Below are 19,772 nucleotides of genomic sequence, written 5' to 3'. Positions count from 1 at the left end.
ATTAGTCGCATAAAACTGCTAATTTCAGTCATATTACTTGGTCAAATTCTTAATCGCCTCAATCCTTAACTGATGGTAATCAGACCTTAAATAGACAAAATTAATGCACCTTGCAATTAGTGAAACGGGTCGTGTATTTGAGGAAATGACTACTTGTTACGAATGGTAACCTTACTCAATTGTCGCTAGTCTATTCATATTCTCTCTTGCTAGTGATGTATTACCACTTATGTTACTCTAGTTCGGACCATAGAGTGAAGTAGGAACAATAAAAACTTGTATCACCTAGATACCAATTGGATTCAAGTCATATCACGAAGGAGTAGAAAGAACTGATTTATTCCTAAAGTCATATAGCCTCTCCATGAAAAGTTTGGACGTCTTTGTACTATTCTACAAGACTCTACTAGAATCGTTTTGGTACAATGAACCTAATGGGAGAACCATAACTACATCCCAACTAAACAATCTAAGCTAGGAAGCATGTTAAATAAACTAAATAATTAAGTTCTCATTAACTTTAAGGTTTAAAGAACTAAAAATGCAGAAAATACTTGTAGAACCTGAAAGTTGTTGTACCAAAATTCTACTAACGAATTTCTAAGAAAAAGGGATACAACCCCAAAAAGTAAACAACACCTCAAAAATAGTTTGAGTTCGAAAAGAGTGGACATAAATGAAAAAGAACTCAAGGAAGCCCGAAAGAACTAGCTTAACCTTGAATTCAAAATGATCACCAATCTCCTAAGCAAGGTCTGTCAACAATTGCATGAAGGTGTCCTATACTAAAAAAACTAAGAGCAAGTGAAGAATATTGCTCTCCGCTCTAAGGGTGAGCAAGAGACTTTTCCCGAGGTTGTGACCTGTATGTTGAAGGTCGTCTCTATTGATGTATATTTCTTACTTGGTCCCTGTCTACCTTATCAATTATTACTCTTTTAATAGTTAAATTTTTTGACATTTTACCCGATATATTCCATGAACCTTATGTAGTGTCTACCCCGATGGGTGAGTCGGTTGTTGCAACAAAGGTGTATAGAAATTGTCCTATAAAGTTTCCCAATAGAGTTTCTTATGTTGAACTTAATATTTTTTATTTTGATGTCATTTTGGGTATGGATTGGTAGCATGCTTGCTTTGCCAAGATTGTAGAACAAGGGTGGTGAAGTTTAACTTTCCAAATGAGCCTGTTTTAGAGTGAAAGGGGGAAATTCTATCCCTAAAGGTCGTATAATCTCTTGTTTGAAAGCATGTACAATAATCTCTAAAGGTTGTTTATACCATATAGTAAGAGTCCAAGATTTAGACTCCAAAATTCCTCCCATTGATTCGATCCCTGTAGTGATGGAATTTCCAAAGGTATTTTCTAATGATCTTCCCGTAATTCCTTCGAACAGGAAATTGATGTTGACTTGTTACCGGATACAAATATCATTTCAATTCCTCCTTATCGGATGGATCCGGTCGAATTGAAAGAGTTGAAGGTTTAACTCAAAGATCTACCAGAAAAAGGCTTCATTAGAACTAGTACTTCTTCATGGGGTGCTCCGGTTTTGTTTGTGAAAAATAAGTATAGGTCCCTTAGAATGTGCATTGATTATAGTCAACTAAATAAAGTCACTATTAAGAATAAGTATCCTCTCCCTCGGATTGACAACTTGTTTGATCAACTCCAAGGGGCAAGATACTTTTCTAAGATTGACATGAGATTGGGGTAACACCAACTTTGGGTGAGAGGTGAGGATATACCAAAGATAACATTTTTGAATAGATATGGTCACTATGAGTTCTTAGTAATGTCCTTTGGCCTCATGAATACACCGACAATGTTTATGGATCTCATGAATAGGATATTTCGAAGTTACCTAGATTTGGCATTGTCTTCATTGATGAAATGTTGGTATATTTTACAAAATGAGGGTGATCACATAAACCATTTGAGGGTAGTGTTACAAGTGCTTAAGGAGAATCAATTGTTTGCCAAGTATAGCAAATGTGAGTTTTTGTTGAGGTCGGTGGCGTTTCTTGGTCATATCATCTCTAGTGATGTATTTGAGGTTGATCCAAGTAAAACCGAGGTGGTCAAAAAATTGACTTAAACAATTGACTCTAGCCAAAACTAGGAGTTTGTTGGATCTAGCAGGTTATTATCGGAGATTTGTCGATGGTTTTGCATCCATTGCATCTCCCTTGACTACTTTGACCCAAAAGAGTAAGAAATTTGAGTGGTCGGAGGCATGTGATAGAATATTACAAATCTTGAAAGATAGGCTTACTTTCACTCTTGTGTTGACTTTACCTGAGGGTACAAAGGGTTTCATTTTGTTTTGTGATGCATCCTGAGTGGGTTTAGGGTGTGTGCTTATGCAACATGGGAAGATAATAGCATATGCTTCTATTCAAGTTAAGGTTCATGAGAGAAACTATCCAACTCATGATCTTGAATTAGTGGTCGTGGTATTTGCCTTAAAAATATGGAGGAATTACTTGTGTGGTGTCCAAGTTGATGTGTATACTGATTATAAGAGTCTCCAATATGTGTTTACTCAAAAAGAGTTGAATCTCCGACAAGAAAAGTGGTTAGAATTGTTGAAAGATTAAGACATGAGTGTTCTCTATCACACCGGCATGGCCAATGTGGTTGCGGATGCTGTAAGTGTTATGAACATGGGTAGTGTGTCTCATACAGAAGAAGCCAACAAAGACCTAGTGAAGGATGTTCATAGGTTGGCTTGATTTTGTGTGAGGTTGGAAGATTCTTCATATGGTGGTTTTACGGTCCATCATAACTTCGAGTAATCTTAAGTGCTTGAGGTGATGTCCAAACAACACCTTGATCAACCATTGATAGAGTTGAAGGAATCGGTTCTTGGTAAGTTTTATGAGTCATTCTCCTTAGGGGGGATTGTGTCTTAAGGTATCAAGGAAGATTGTGTTCTCCCAATGTAGATAGGTTGAGGACCGAATCCTTGAAGAAGCCCATGGGTTCCATTACTCCATTCATACGGGTTCGATAAAATGTACCATGACTTAGGGAAGTATTTTGGTGGGAAGGTTTGAAGTACATAAAGGAGTTTGTTGCAAAGTGTCCAAATTGCCAACAAGTGAAAATCGAGCATCAAAAGCCAGGTTTCTTACTACAAGAAATCCAAGTTCGTACTTGGAAGTGGGAAGATATCAGTATGGATTTTGTAGTAGGTTTGCCTCGGACTCAAAGGCAATCTGACTCTATATGGATGGTTGTGGATAGGTTGACCAAGTTCGCTCATTTTATTCCCGTTAAGTCTAATTATTCATCGGAAGATTATGAAAGGATCTTCATAGATGAAATTATGTGTATCCATGGTATTCTGTTATCCATCATATCGAACCGGGGTGCTCAATTCACATCTAGGTTTTGGAGGTCATTCCAAGAAAGGTTGGGTACACAGGTAAAGATAAGTACCACTTTTCATCCCCAAATGGATGGTCAAGCAGAGAGTACTACTCAAACCCTTAACATATGCTTAGGGCTTGTATTATTGACTTCAAGGAAAATTAGGATAAGCATTTGCCATTGGTGGAGTTTGCTTACAATAATAGTTTCCACTCATCCATATCCATGGCTCCTTATGAAGCCTTGTATGGTAGGAGGTGTAGGTCTCCTATTTGATGGTTTGAAGTGGGTGAGCTTTTGATTCTTGGTCCCAATTTGATTTCTAAAACTTTGGAGAAAGTTCATATTATAAGGAATCGGTTGCAAAGAACCTATAGTTAGCAAAAGTATTATGCCGATCATATGAGAAGGAATTTACAGTGTGAAGAAGGTGATAAAGTGTATCTGAAAATTTTACCTATGAAAGGGGTGGTTAGATTTGGAAAGAAAGGGAAGTTGAGTCCTTGTTATGTGGGTCCCTAAAAAAGCTTGCAAAGAGTTGTTAAGATTGCATATGATTTGAAACTTCCCAGTGAATTGGATTCAGTTCATCTAATTTTCCATGTTTCCATGCTTAAGAAATATATCGGTGATCCCGAGTCTTTCTTCCTATTAAGGGTCTTGCTGTGAAGGATAACCTCTCTTATGAGGAAGTTCCGTTTCAAATCCTTGATAGTCAAGTAAAGAAATTGACGAATAAAATGGTGGCAGATGTAAAAGGGTTATGGAAGAATCACCTAGTTGAGGGTGCAACATGGGAGGCTGAGGTCGACATGAAGTCTCGTTATCCTCATCTATTTGATAACTTAGGTTACTAGTTCTTACTAATAACGAAAATAATGACTAAAAATTTAAATTTCTTGATTTTTGGTAAAGTTTTACAAAGTATGCATTTTTAGATGTTGTTACAGTAATTACAGTGAAGTATGCCCATAAATTACAATTTTGCTTGGTTGAGTCATGATATGCATTTTGATATTGTGAGTCTTTATGAAATGATATGTAGCATGTTGGTAAGTTGAACTTTGACATAATTGACTCATAAATGCTATGTTGAGCTTTTGTTGTTGTGAGAAGGATATTTCTCACAATGTAATGTTGAGACTTATGTGTGGAAATTGAATTTTTTAAATTTTTTGTGTAAGTGATATGGTTGATGTTGTTATGTATTGTTGTTGGTTGGGCTGCTAATTTTGAGTCTATTCTTTCCTTCAAAAGATTTTGTGTCATTAAGGGACGAATGTTCCTAAGGGGGGATAATGTAACACTTCAAAAATCCAAGGCATGTTCTAGAGCATAACATAAGTGTCACAAGTTTTAGACACTATTTTAAGGTCTAATTTAATTAACATAAGTCATTTAGAGAATCTAGAAACCAAAACGTCCAATAATGTCCATGACATTTGAAAATTAGTTCAATGAGGTACTAGTGTGCCTTAGCCTACTTGACTAGCTTTTAGAAGTAAAAAAGGATGAAAATTGGTGGAAGGGTGTCTAACATGTGTTTAAGTTTATTCATGGTCGAAACGTCCGGTTACGACTCCCCAAGGGACAAAAAAGGGCCCTTAAGAAGGACCCTTGCATTTTGGGGTCAAAGACTACATGGGAACTATGCACCCACGAAGGGAAACGACAGAGCGTGTGTGGATCAACGGGGCGTTGATGCCTTACGTCGACCAAAAATTAGCTTAATCATTGAAAGGCCTCGTTTTCTCATTCTTTGAATCAATTAACGGATGTGCAACACAGAAGGGGAGGGCTGGCCGTCGATCGTGGTGTCGTCTATAAGGCCTATTTTCACTACACGTTTTAAATTAGTTCCAATTAATTAATTAAGGGGTTAATTCATTACATGGGGGATAAGGGAAGTCTAATTAAGTTAATTAACACCCCATATAAAGACCTCAACCCCATTAGACTAACCAAAGCTCTCATAACTCACAAACCCAACCTTTCTTCCTTTTCTCTTCTTTATCTCTCTAGTGAAGAACTCCTTTGAGGACCAAGATAAGGGATAGTTCAAGTGATTCAAAAAGTTATGTTTCACCATAAATATTAATCAATTAGTAAGGTACGGGATTTAATTCATCTTTGAGACCTCTTTCCTCAAAGGGTTCCATCAAATTGATTTTAAAAGTTAAGTTTTCAAGTGGATTTCATCCAATCTCAAAATTGATGTTATGAATTAATTTGTTTATGAATTATTTTGGATATTATGAATATATTAACATGTATTATAACTTAATTATGATATATCTTGATGGTTTGGTCTAGTTTGTAGAAGATGACCTTTATCCGTTAACCCTATATTATGATCTTCATATGAATTAGGTTATATTGGTTCACTTGACTTGGTTGGTTGAATTAATACTAGATGATGTTGTTATAATAATAATTAATGAATAAGGGTGATTTGTATTCCTTTCATTCTATTTCTTGAGAAGTTGATCTAGGTTATAAAGTATGTTGTGAATTTACCTAAGTATCGTATCTTAAGCTATGAACTAGTAGTAAATTGTGATATAGTGATTCATTTAGGCTTTTTATTATGTTGGTTATTGTTTAATGATGAAACTACACCCAAATTGGGTTGATTTAAGGTTTGATGGTAAGACCTTGATGATGAATTAGGAAGGAGAGTTAGTAAGTATTATGATCCATATACTTTACTTCAAGTTATGGCTAATTGTAATTAAGCCATGATGTTGTATGGGAGTATGCCTTTTATTAGTATTGATAGGGTGGTATGATGTTGAATTGAAATGTCTTGACTATGATTTGTGAGGTGTTGACTTAAGACATAAATATTATAAGGATGGTGAATGATTTACCAATGTGCCTTATCATGATATGAAAATGTTAATGTGCTAACATCACCTATATGAATTGTAATGAAAGAACAATGCTCATGCAATTATTATTGATCTATTATGATGATGAATATACAAAGGTTAGACCCTATGACCTACAATAAGCTATGATGATTAATAAAGACATTAAAGACATTTCAAAAGGGGCTTAGCTTAGCACCGAGTGAACTTAACAAAGGGAGGTGATGACTTCCCATAGACCAACACATATTCATAAGTGAGACTTATAAACATATAGTATCAATAATGTGCACGTTTATCATATACATAACAGATACCATCATAAACATATTCATACATAAGAACAACCTCTTAAGGCTTCCCTCAAGGAAAACTAGTGCAAGGCATAGGCAGAGTCCCAAACCCCTACGTAAACTAAGTGAACCTCTCAAGTCACCCTAGTTGGAATCCGGTATTCTAAAACCTTATACCAAAAGGAGATGGTCTACGAATTAAATTAAAACCAAATAAAAACATAGCTTTCTAGGTCGATCCACTAGTTAGTCTTCCTATGAGGGCAACATAGTTCAAGAAATAAGCGATATGTATAATCCTCTGCTTACCACTTGGCAATTTGGGGCCTCCTCTCATGGGAATCCATTAGATGTGTATACCTTATTGGGGAGTCAACACACATGTGGGAAGTCATCACCTCCCTTTTTTAAGTTCACTCGATGCTAATCTAAGTCCCTTTTGAAATGTCTTTAATGTCCTTATTAATCATCATAGCTTAATTTAAGTCATAGGGTCTAAGCTTTGTATATTCATCATCATCATAGATCAATAATAATTGCATGATCATTGTTCTTTCATTATAATTCATATAGGTGAAGTTAGCACATTAACATTTTCATATCATGATAAGGCACATTGGTAAATCATTCACAATCCTTATAATATTTATGTCTTAAGTCAACACCTCACAAACCATAGTCAAGACATTTCAATTCAACATCATACCACCCTATCAATCCTAATAAAAGGCATACTCCCATACAACATCATGACTTAATCACAATTAACCATAATTTGAAGTAAAGGATAGGAATATCAAGACTTACAAAGCCTCCTTAATAATTCATCATCAAGGTTTTACCATCAATCCTTAACTCAACCCAATTATGGTATAACATGATCATAATTCAATGATAAACATGATAATAAAGGTAAATAAATCACTATATCACCATTGAATACTAGTTCATAGTTTAAGACAATATACTTAGGTCAGAGTCACAACATACATCATAACCGAGATAAAATTCTCAAGAACTAGAATGAGAGGACTATAATACATCCTATTATATTCATTATTTAAAGAATAACATCATCTAGTAGTAATTTAATCAATAAACAAGTCAATTGAAACAATATAAGATAATTCATATCAAGATCATAACCTATGGCTAAGGGGTAAAGGTCATCTTCTACAAAATAGACCAAACCATCAAGATATATCATAATTAAGTTAGAATACATGTTAATATATTCATAATATCCCAATATAATCATAAAAAATCAATCCATAACATCAAATTCGTAATGGATGAAAACCCAACTTTTGAAATCAATTTTACGGAACCCTTTGAGGAAAGAGGTCTCAAAGGTGAAATAGATATCATGCCTTAATAATTGATGAAAATTTATGGTGAAACTTTACTCTTTGAACACCTTAAACCCTCCCATAGCTTGATCTTCCATGGATTTCTTCACTAGAGAGGGAAAAAGAGAGAAGGAAGAGAGTTTGGATTTGTAAGTTAGGAGAGTTTTAGTTAGTCTTAATTAGGTTAGGACTTTATATAGGTAATTCACAAACTTAATTAGACATCTCCTCACCCCTAATTAACTTACTAACTAATCTAATTAGTTATTTAACATATGTAAAACGTGCAGTGAAAACAGGCCCTTACAGACGACACCACTATCGATGGATCGTGGTTCAAACGGTGGCCAGCCCCCCTCTTTCGTGCTGCACATCCGTAGGTAAGTTCAGAGACTGGTCCAAATGGACCATTAGACAAAATGGTTAAGTATTGGTAGATGGATGGCATCGACGCCCCGTCAATCCACACACGCCCCATCGATTTCCTTTGTGGGTACACACTGCACAAACAGTGCTCTTGACCCCAAAACGAAAGGGTCTTCCTTAAGGGCCCTTGGTTGGCCCTTGGGGATTTGTACCCGGGAACTTCAACTATGAACCAACTTAAAAACATTTTTAGACACCCTTCCACAAATTTTCATCATTTTCCTACTTCTAAAACTCAGTAAAATGGGCTAAGGCACACTAGCACCTCATTAAACTAATTTTTGGACGTCATGGATGTACTTTGACCTTTTGGTTTCTAGACCTCGTAAATGGATTTTATTAATTAAAATGGACAAAATAGTGTCTAAACCTTATGACAGTTATGTTAGGCTCTAGAATACATCTTAGATTTTCAAAGTCTTTCAGTTAGTCTCTCCTATGGACTATATTAAGGATTGATGATTAGTAAAGGCATAAGGAAATTTCAAAAATGGACTTTATCTTAGCACCAAGTGAACTTGACAATGAGAGGGGTCTCTTCACGAGAAATATTCCACCGATGTTCTCATGAGATAGAGACTACCATGCAATGTTCATACATAAGTTTCAATATATATCCTAGTTTATTACTATGTTGCCCCCATAGGAAAACTAGCTAGTGGATCCACCTAAAATTTTATGTTCATATTTAGGCTATATCTTGGCAAGTAGAGCGCACTCTTTCAGTGTAGGGTTTCCTAACATCGGATTCCATGTTTAGCTCAGATGGTCTATTGTCGGTTAAGGTGATTTTCCCAAAGGTAAAATGAATTAATGAAACTAATAAAGATTGACACTGAGTAGGGTGATTTGAGGGGTTCTACTTACTGTAGGTAAGGGTATGGACTTTACCTAAGCATTATACAAGTTGACCTTAAGAAGAGTCCTAAAAGAATGTTCTTATGTATTTATGTTATGAATGGAATGCATAATGTCGACTCTACATGATTTTGATCTTGTATGAAGCTGGTTTCATTTGTTGAACATGATATTGGTCTAAATTGTTATGTATGATGATGAATACACAGGATGTTATGTTACATCAAGTATAAGCATTACATATGATCTCTTTTCTATTTTACTTGATTATGTGGGGTTATGGGCCTTCACATGAGCAATGCACTTGTAGGCTTGGAATGGAATTGAGAGTATGGTCTTGTATGTTGTGATGATATGAATTCTTGTACATGAAAGGTTGATATGACTTTATGATGATGATTTTTTTGTATCTATGAACATGTTTTGATGTTGGTTTTTATTGACTTGTATATGTCCTTATGTGTGCACAAAAGGCTTTCAAAAGTGACATAGCATGTTTAAAAAAATTATCCCTTTGTTCATGATTTCAAATGTGTGACTTGCATATATCCATACTTAGTACATATGGTTTGTACTAACCCATATTTTTTAAATTTCTACAATTATGTAGATTCAGGCTATTGAAGAGTTCAACGCCATTTGCAAGGATGACGTGGATCTTTTCACAAGTTTTTGGTGAGTTCTCAAGTCCAAGGATGATGCCATTCTTCTACTCTAGCTATGATATTGACTATGTCTAAAGACCCTTGTTCTTTCCTTATATTTTAGACTATTGTTGTAAGCCTATATGTTACATATTTTACTAGTGTAAGGGTAATGCCCAACTTTGTAATTTTATATTAAATGGTTAATTTTATATTAAATGGTTTAATGTGAGACAAGTAGTAGCTCATTAAATAATATGGTTATGATTGACTAAACGAGGAGTCTATGTAAACTCCATATATGATAAGTGAGAAGTCTAAGTATACTTCACTATGTAAAAGTTTTACATTTTCCATATTTTCCCTACCTATGATTTGCAATGAATTATTCTAAGGGCTAGTCTAAGACTTCTTCGAGGATAAAGACACCAGTTACGTCTACGGGGTGCTCCCGATTGTTGCAAACTAGGTATCAAAACATGAGGGTTAGTAATCCTAGAAATGTGCCTTACTAAACCACGTCTATCTAGAGTCTTGTTCATATTTGTGAAGCGCACCACACTTATCAATGAGAGGCTATGTGATGTTTAGGAAATTATAATCTTCTTGGTATTCCTATGTTGTGCCTCAAGAGTGTTAAATCTATGTTTCCTTTTATCTAACCCTTTTATTGTGGTTATAGGCTATGAATACTAGAAGTCAATCCACAAGAAGAGTTGAAGAAGATATTTCTAATGCGGGAGATCCTCCCCACGACAATCAAGCTCCTCCCTAAGGCAATCAAGCTCCTCAAGGTGACCAAGCTCCAGTCATTCCTCCCACTACGACGGATGGAGAGACAAGGTCAGCTTTTCTAAGTTAGGCTCAAACTATGACTACTCAAGCCCAAGCCATAGCTGCTCAAGATCAAGCTATGTCGTCCCAAGCAAGCTGGGAAGTTGGACCCCGTGTGCACCAAAATGTTAGTACCATGGCTTCTCACTTGAGAGACTTCACTATAATGAACCCTCCAATGTTCTTTGGATCTAAGGAGAATGAAGACCCCCAAGACTTTCTTTATTAGGTCTACAATATCTTGTATGCTATGGGGGTAAGTTTTAATGAGAAGGCTGAGCTAGTTACTTATCAACTAAAAGATGTGGCTCAAACTTGATATACCCAATAGAGCGGGTCCCATAAGTCGGGAAGTCTTTAGGAGGACTTTTCTTGACAGTTTCTTCTCAAGGGAGAAAAGAGAGGATAAGGTGGAAGAGTTCATCATCCTTCGTCAATGAGGTATGTGTATGCTAGAATACTCTTTGAAATTCACTAAGTTGTCTAAGTATGTCTCTTATTTGGTGTCCAATCCTAGAGATTAAATGAATCATTTTATGATGGGTATGTCTGGTGATCTTTTGGAAGAGTGTCATTCGGCGAAGCTTCATGACAACATGGACATTTATAGTTTGATGGTGCATGATTAACAAGTTGAGAAGAGTAGAGTTAAGTGGAAGAATAGGGAGTTCAAGAGGGAAAGGCCCCATGATGGAGGTACTTCTAAGGGTAGGTTTGAGATTCAAGACAAGCCTAAGTTTAAAAAAAGATTATTTAACCAAGTTCCTTCTAATTTCCGCAAGGCCAATAAAGATAGTGTGTCAAACCCAAAGCCTCAAGATGAAAAAATAGTGGTTCATCTAGTGAGACCCCAAATTGTGCCAAATGTGGCAAGAGGCACTTGGATAAATGTTTATGGGTTCATGGGTTCAAGAAATTGTTTTGGTTGTGGAAAGAGTGGGCACATGATTAAATATTATCCCATGGACAATACTCAAGGAAGGGATAGTAACCAAGCACATGTAAGTGGTCCTGATCCCGATGCTCTTAAGAAGAACTGCTTCTGTGCTCTCCGCTCTAGGGGTGATCAAGAGGATTCTCCCGATGTTGTCACTTGTATGTTGCAAGTATCTTCCATTGATGTTTATTATTTACTAGATCCCAGTGCAACTTTATATTTTGTAACTACTTTAGTGGCCACGAAGTTTGATGTATTACTCGATGTCTTAATTGAACCTTTTTAGGTTACTACCCCGGTGGGTGACTCGGTTGTTGCTAAAAGAGTCTATAGGAATTGTCCTATAATGTTTTCCAATAGAGTTACCTTGGTGGATTTGGTAAAATTTTATATGTTTTATTGAGATGTCATTTTGGGGATGGATTGGTTGCATGCTTGTTTTTCTTCCATTGATTGTAGAATGAGGGTAGTTAAGTTCTAATTTCCTAATGAACCCGTCTTAGAATGGAAGAAGGAAACTAAATCCCTATAGGTCCAATCATTTAGTGTCTAAAAGATTGTAAGTTTATTACTAAGGGATGTATATATCATATTGTGAGGTTCAAGGACCTGGAATTTGAAACTCCTAGTTTAAAGTCGGTCCTCGTAGTGAAGAATTTTTTGGAAGTCTTCCTCGATGACTTGCGCAGAATTTCTCCCGAACGGGAAATAGACTTTGGCATAGACTTGTTGCCGTAAACAAAGCCCATTTCAATTCCTCCTTATCAAATGGATCCGACCAAAGTGAAAGAGTTGAAAGTTCAACTCAAATATTTACTAGACAAAGATTTCATGCAAGCTAGTGTTTCTCCATGGGGCGCTCCGGTGTTGTTTGTAAAGAAGAAGGATGGGTCCTTTAGGATGTGCATTAATTATCTTCAATAAAATAATATCACCATAAAGAATAGGTATCCTCTCCCTAGGATCGATGATTTTTTAGACCAACTCCAAGGGGCAAGCTTCTTTTTGAAAATTGACTTGAGATCGGGGTATCACCAACTTAGGGGAGAGGTAAACATATACCTAAAACGACTTTCCAAACATAAGTATGGTCATTATGATTTACTAGTTATGTCTTTTGGTTGAACATATTCCCCACCGGCTTTCCAGAATTACCTTAATTCTTTTGTGTTTGTCTTTGTTGATAATATCTTGGTATATTCTAAGAGTAAGGATGAGCATACGGTCTATTTGAGGGTTGTATTGCAATTTTTCAACCAACATCAACTCTTTGCTAAAAAAAGTAACTGTGAGTTTTGGTTGAGATCGGTTCATTTCCTTGGTCACATTGTTTCAAGTGACGGTATAGAGGTCGATCCGAAGATAAAGGAAGCGGTTAAGAATTGTCCTAGACCTTTTGAATCCAATCGATATTCGAAGTTTCTTGGGTTTAGATGGGTATTATAGGATATTTGTTGATGGGGTTGCATCCATTGCTTCTTATTTGACAACCTTAACCCAAAAGAAATTTATGTTTGAGTGGTTGGAGTAATGTGAAAGAAGCTTCCAAGAGTTGAAAGATAAGCTTACTTCTGCTCCGATGTTGACCTAACCGGAGGGCACCCAGGGCATTGTGGTGTATTGTAATGCTTCTCAATTAGCTTTGTGTTGTGTCCTCATCCAACATGGTAAGGTGATAGTTTATGCCAGGTACATTAGAAGAATAATCCAATTCATGACCTTGAATTAGCGATCGTAGTGCTTGCCTTGAAAATATGGAAGTTTTATCTATATGATGTACATGTGGATTTATTTACCAACCACAAGAGTCTCCAATACATGTTCACTGGAAAAAGAGTTGAATCCCTGACAAATAAGATGTTTGGAACTTTGGAAGGATTAGGACATGAGTGTCCTCTACCACCCAGCAAGGCCAATATGGTTGTAGACTCTCTAAGTCAAATGACTATGGGTAGTGTGGTTCATGTTGAAGAGGGTAAGGAAGAATTAGGGAAAAAGGTAAATAGATTGGCCCGGTTGGCTGTTCCATTAGAAGATTCTCCAAAAGATGGTTTCATGGTTCATCATAACTCCAAGATATCTTTAGTGGTTGAGGTGAAGTCTAATCAACATATTGATCCTCTATTGATGGAGTTAAATGAATCGGTTCTTAGAAAGTTCAATGAATCATTCTCCCAAAGGGTGATGGGGTACTTAGGTACCAAGGTAGATTGTGTGTGCCGAATGTAGATGACTTGAGAAGAAATTTTTTGGAAGAAGCTCATGGTTCCTGATATTCCATTCTTCCTGGTGCCATCAAAATGTATTGTGATCATCAAGAGGTATATTGGTGGGATGGTTTGAAGAGGGATATAGTGGAGTTTGTGGCTAAGTGTCCTAATTGTCAACAAGTAAAAGCCAAGCATCATAGACAGGGAGGGTTAACTCAAGTAATCAATGTCCCCACTTGGACGTGGGAAGATATCAATATGGATTTCATAGTGGGTATGCCTTGGATACGAAGGCAAAATGACTTAATATGGGTGATTGTTGATAGATTGATACAATCTGCCCACTTTATTCCTGTCAAATCTACTTATTTGGCAGAGGATTATGCTATATTGTACCTTTATAAAACAATGAGTTCGCATGGGATCCCTTGTCCATCATCTCGGCTAGAGGTGACCAATTTACTTCTCATTTTTGGAGGTCTTTTCAAAAAGGTCTAGGTATTCAAGTGAGACTTAGCACTGCCTTTCATCCCAAAATGGATGGTCAAGGGAAATGCACCATCCAAACACTAGAAGATATATTAAAAGATTGTGTCATTGACTTCAAGGGTAATTGAGATGATCACCTACCGTTGATATAGTTCTCCAACATTAATGTCTACTATTCGAGTATTTCTATGACACATATGAAGCACTCTAAGGTAGGAGATGTAGGTCTCCGGTTGGGTGGTTTGAAGTTGTTGAGTCTTCACTCCTTAGTCACCAAATAATCTACGAAGCCTTGGAGCAATTTTGGATGATAAGGGATAGGTTGAAAACATCCATTAATCGAAAAAAATCTTTTATCGACAATAGAAGAAGTGACCTTGAATCTGAAGTAGGTGAATGGGTCTACTTAAAGATTTCATCAATGAAAGGGGTGATGAGATTAGGCAAAAAAGGAAATCTTAGTCCCCGGTATGTGGTCTCTTATGAAACATTGAAACGGTTCGGAAAAGTTGCTTATGAGTTGAAATTACCACGTGAATTAGCTCCGGCTCACCCAATTGTCATGTCCCTATGCTCAAGAAATGTTAGGAGACCCGGTGTCCATTCTCCTGATTGAAGGATTGGGGTGAATGATAACCTTTATTATGAAGATGGTTCCGATTGAAAACCTAGATCTTCAAGTCAAAAAGATGAAGAACAAAGAGTTTTCCTCCGTAAAAGTCCAATGGAGAAACCATCTAGTTAACGCTGTAACATGGGAGGCCGAGGACAACATGAAGTCCCGCTACCCTCATCTCTTTCCTCTTACTTCTATTCAAAATTGAGGTTGTAATTCCTCTTAAAATTAAGAAATCATGAATAATGTGAACTTGATTTGTTTGTCTAAGTATGTGTATATCTTTGTAAAGGTTTATGCTAAAATGAGTTTTCTTAAAAAATGCTCTCTTGTTTAACTTGCATTCATAGGTATGCGTATAGTTGCCGTCATGAGATTCGTAGTGAGCATGTTAATTGCATGGTAAATCTTTAAATTTATGTTGATCTCATGTTGATAGTGAGAAAGTAGTTCCTTATGTTGAAATATTTAGATCTTATATGTGGTAAATTGTGAATTGAGTTCATATGTGTAATGTCATGTTTATGTGTGGAATGGAGTTGTGAAGTATTCCTATGATTTTTGACTTATGATCTTATGTTATTGTTGTTTTTTTTGCTGGACAGCTAGTATTGAGTCTTTTCTCTCCCTATAAAAAGATTTAGGTATCATTCGGGGACGAATGTTCATAAGGGGGGGATAAAGTAACACTCCAGAAGTCCTATGAACTATAATAGAGTCTCACCTACTAAATAATTCTTAAAATAATGTTTCTATAACTAGAATCATATAATTAACTTGATTTAAAAGTATTAGATCATAAATGTCAAAGGAGGACCTTGACGTCCGGAAACTAGTGAAATTGAACTACCAGATGTCATTAGGTTTTGTGAAGGTTTTGGAGTGATGTATGACGTCTAAAACTTGTAAAAAGACTTTAATTAGGTAAAATAATGTTTCTAGGGTCAAAAAGTCTAGTTACGACTCCCAAGGACAAACCGAAGGGTCTTTGAGGAGGACCCAAACATTGGCAATGAGCAGCCAAGATGTGAGGGTCCCATGCGTCACACTGTCAATAGTTGATAGGAGAAAAGTGCCTCACTACGCGGGGCCTTCACGAGGATCAGTGCCTCAAACCGGATTTGAGAAAAAAATATTTGGAAGTGCCCCCACGACGCGCAACCAAGTCCCATATTCGACGCGTCATTATATTTCTACAATTATATAGGTTTGGGCCATTGAAGAGTTCAAGGCTATTTGTAAGAAAGACTTGGATCTTTTCTCATGTTTTTTGTGAGTCCTTAAGTACGAGGATGATGCCATTCCTCTACTCTAGCTATGATATTGACTATGTCTAAAGACACTTGTTCTTTTCTTATATTTGAGACTATTGTTGTAAGCCTGTGTGACATATTGTACTAGTGTGAGGTAACTGCCCAACTTTGAAATTCTTTATAAAATAATTTAATGTAAGACAAATATTAGACTACTTAAATGATTTTGTTATGATTGAGCTAAATGAGGAGTCTATGTAAATTCGATATATGATAACTGAGAAGTCTAAGTATACTTCACTATGTAAAAGTTTTAAATTTTCCGCATTTTCTCTATCTATGATTTGCAATGAATTATGCTAAGGGATAGTCTAAGACCTCTTCGAGGACGAAGACGCCATTTACATCTAAGGGGTAATCCCCGGTTGTGACAAGGATCATCAACAAACTTTCTATTGATCTAGTCGAGTTTAAGAGTTTTTTGGCGTGCCTCCTTACTTTCTGGGGATCACTAATTTGTTTTTTTTATTCAGTTTGTTAGGATGTATTTTCAGTTGTTTATGTCGAGACTTGAGCTGCCCTTTTGTAGTTGGTTAAATGTTTATTCCTAAGCATTATAAGTTTATTTTTAGAGACAATTGAGTTAAGCTAATCGTATGTTCAGTAATTTTTCTTATGAGAGTTGAGATAGGTTAAGGGTTCGCTTGGGGTCTGCAATCACGAGTGCCCATTATGCCCATGGTGTAGGCTCGGGGTGTGAGAAGAGAGGGCAAGGAAAATTATGTACAATGAAAAAACTCGTCACATATGATGAAGATTGAATACCTTGATGTCACAATCGGAGTCTATCCCCCAGAGGAGACCGGCGTCGTTGACCTCTTATAGGTCGCAGACAAGCCTATATATGTCATCGTTACTTCATCTAGGCTAACTTTAGTGGAAAATTTGAACTTTTTGTTACTTCACATTCATATATGACATTCTACTTAAATTCATAAACGTTAACAATCAACCATCTAATATTAAGATCATCAAATTAAAGAAATAGTTCAATACTGCATTAAGTGTATAGTTTCCAAAATGGCACCAATACAATGTCAAAATAAAATAAGAAAAAAACGCTAGTGAAACATACTCCACTAACTCAAACCTATAGCTAATCTAGAATATAATGGGCAAGCGTTCTCGAAAGCATGAGGGCCTACCAAGTTAAGATGAATGCTCCACGTCCGGATAGCTGCAACATCGTAAGCTCAAGCATCCACCTGTTCCTGTACCTAAAAATATAGAGTTGTATGGGATTAGTACACACTTGTACTAAGAATGGGTATATGCAAGCACACACCAAGGACATATATGATGATGAAGATCTCTCTCCTGACGATATGAATTATGGAAAGTCAAGTCAGTATACTTGCCAAATTCGGATAAGGAATGTCATGCCATGAGAGTTACATGCATCATCATACTTATAATTTTGAAAAAAACACATAACATATTGCACATATCATATCACATAGTTCAGATCATTCTTTCATCTGCCATGAGACTTTGGAATCATGGACTTGACATTAGGACTTCCCAAAATGAGGGCTCAACATATGGCACCTCAACTAGGGAGCATTCCTTAGCAAACTCAAAGTCTGCTTCATTCATTCATACGTACTTCATTTTCATTCTCTCATATACTAGTGCAACCACCATTTATACCTACGATGTAGTTTAAGACTCTCATCGGGTTATTACTTAAGTCTAGCTCACCTCTTGATTATCCTTTCCTAACACATTTAGTATCGTTCATTTCATTATATGTATTCTTTGAGGCTGGACTCATTCTTTCTTTGGGAACTTTAACCTTAACCAAAAAGAGGTGGAATCACCGGCCAGAGTGACCCAAACATGCTAGCGTATATAGGGAGTCGAACCCTGGTAGATCCCTATATTGGTAGTATAGGTTCAAAGACGAGAAGATATAAGGAGACCCATAACCGGCATGCCAGACAGTCTCATCTCATGAGATTTACGTGAACCTCCTCCCTTCCCGAAGGAAGGCATCACCACTCATAGCTAGCCTATCGATGCTTAATATAAAGTTCTACTACATTAAATTCATACATCATGAAAGTTGGCTTCTAGCATGTTGACATTGTAGCTTATTAGATGATTTCTCATCTCATCATTAGTATTAAGTATGCATTAACTTCAATACTTCCATTAGAGTGTTCATAGAGACTGGTCTCTTCATTAACTTTACACTCTCATAGGTTAGTACATCTTGGTAACATTAACTTATGCTCATTTGAGATTTCTCTCACCTTTCACATTATCCTCTTATCATGTTGTCACCACATTATTTAACTTAAGCTAATTTACTCTTCATAATTACTCACCACTTTATGTGAATGTTCATTTCGACGTATGTCAATGCACTTGGCCCTTTAATGTGTGTCACACTTTTACTTAACCCCTTTGGGGTTTCATTATCGCATCACATAACATCTTAGGTTCACTTACTTTAAAATGTATGCTAGACTTATTAGTATACACATACAAGCGATGAGGCTTCATTAATAGTTTGTCTAAGTGATTTATATTTACCCCAGATTATGTGCTACAAGACTTATGCATCTTCTAGGTATGCCAAGATATTGATTCGATCTTTAGAGGCAACATTCATTAAATATTTGTCAACGTGTGACTTATGTTTCAATATGGAATGGGGCAAGGGAATCCGATTTCGAATCCTTGAGGTTACACTTAAACTTATAGTAAACTTTATAATTGCATTTTTCATATTTTGTGGACCCTAGTTCGATCCCCATCACTCCCATAATATTTTCGTTTCTTTTTCTCCTCTCTTTTTCGTTTAAGGCAAGGAGGTTGTGGGATCAATCCCCCAAAAGCTGATTCTTTTTCTTTTAATTTATATCTTAACTTTCTCAGCTATCCAATAGGTTGTGGGTTCAATCCCCACTCACCACATTAAGTTTTCATCCTTTATTTTTCTCCTAACTCTTTCATCTATTCAAGAGGTTGTGGGTTCGAATCCCCACAGCCTCACCTTTACCTTTTCATTCTGTCGAGAGGTTGTAGGTTCGAATCCCACATACCTCATTTTTAATATTTCCTTATATCATTCTTGTCCTCTCTCCTTCATCCATTCAAGAGGTTGTGGGTTCGAACCCCACACGCCTCACTTCATTTTCTTTCATTTTTTACCTTAAATTTTCACTTAAATTTTACCGTATTTCGAATCCCACTTTTCACATTTTATATTTTTTTATTTTTATAACATGTATAGGGTGAGGTATTGGGTTCAATCCCCACTAACCTCAAGCATTAAAAATATTATTTTTAAAACTCAAAAAAAATTCCAGTAACTTGGCCGAACAAAATTTCCAGAACGCTGGAAATTTGATTACGTTATTCCAATCCCTTTTTGCAGCATTTTCAAGTTAGTTCTTAGGACTTTTCATGGTTCATTTAGTACGTCTTTAGGTGCATTTTCATAGTTACATTTAATTATGAGTTGGCACTCAATTCAGCAACATTACACCACTTATGAACATTATGATTTACACAAGCAATTAAACACAAAATTCAAGAAATTAAACATG

This window comes from Solanum lycopersicum, chromosome 8 (genome assembly GCF_036512215.1).
Source record: "Solanum lycopersicum chromosome 8, SLM_r2.1".
Classification (NCBI taxonomy): domain Eukaryota; kingdom Viridiplantae; phylum Streptophyta; class Magnoliopsida; order Solanales; family Solanaceae; genus Solanum; species Solanum lycopersicum.
Note: the sequence above shows the minus strand (reverse complement) of the source record.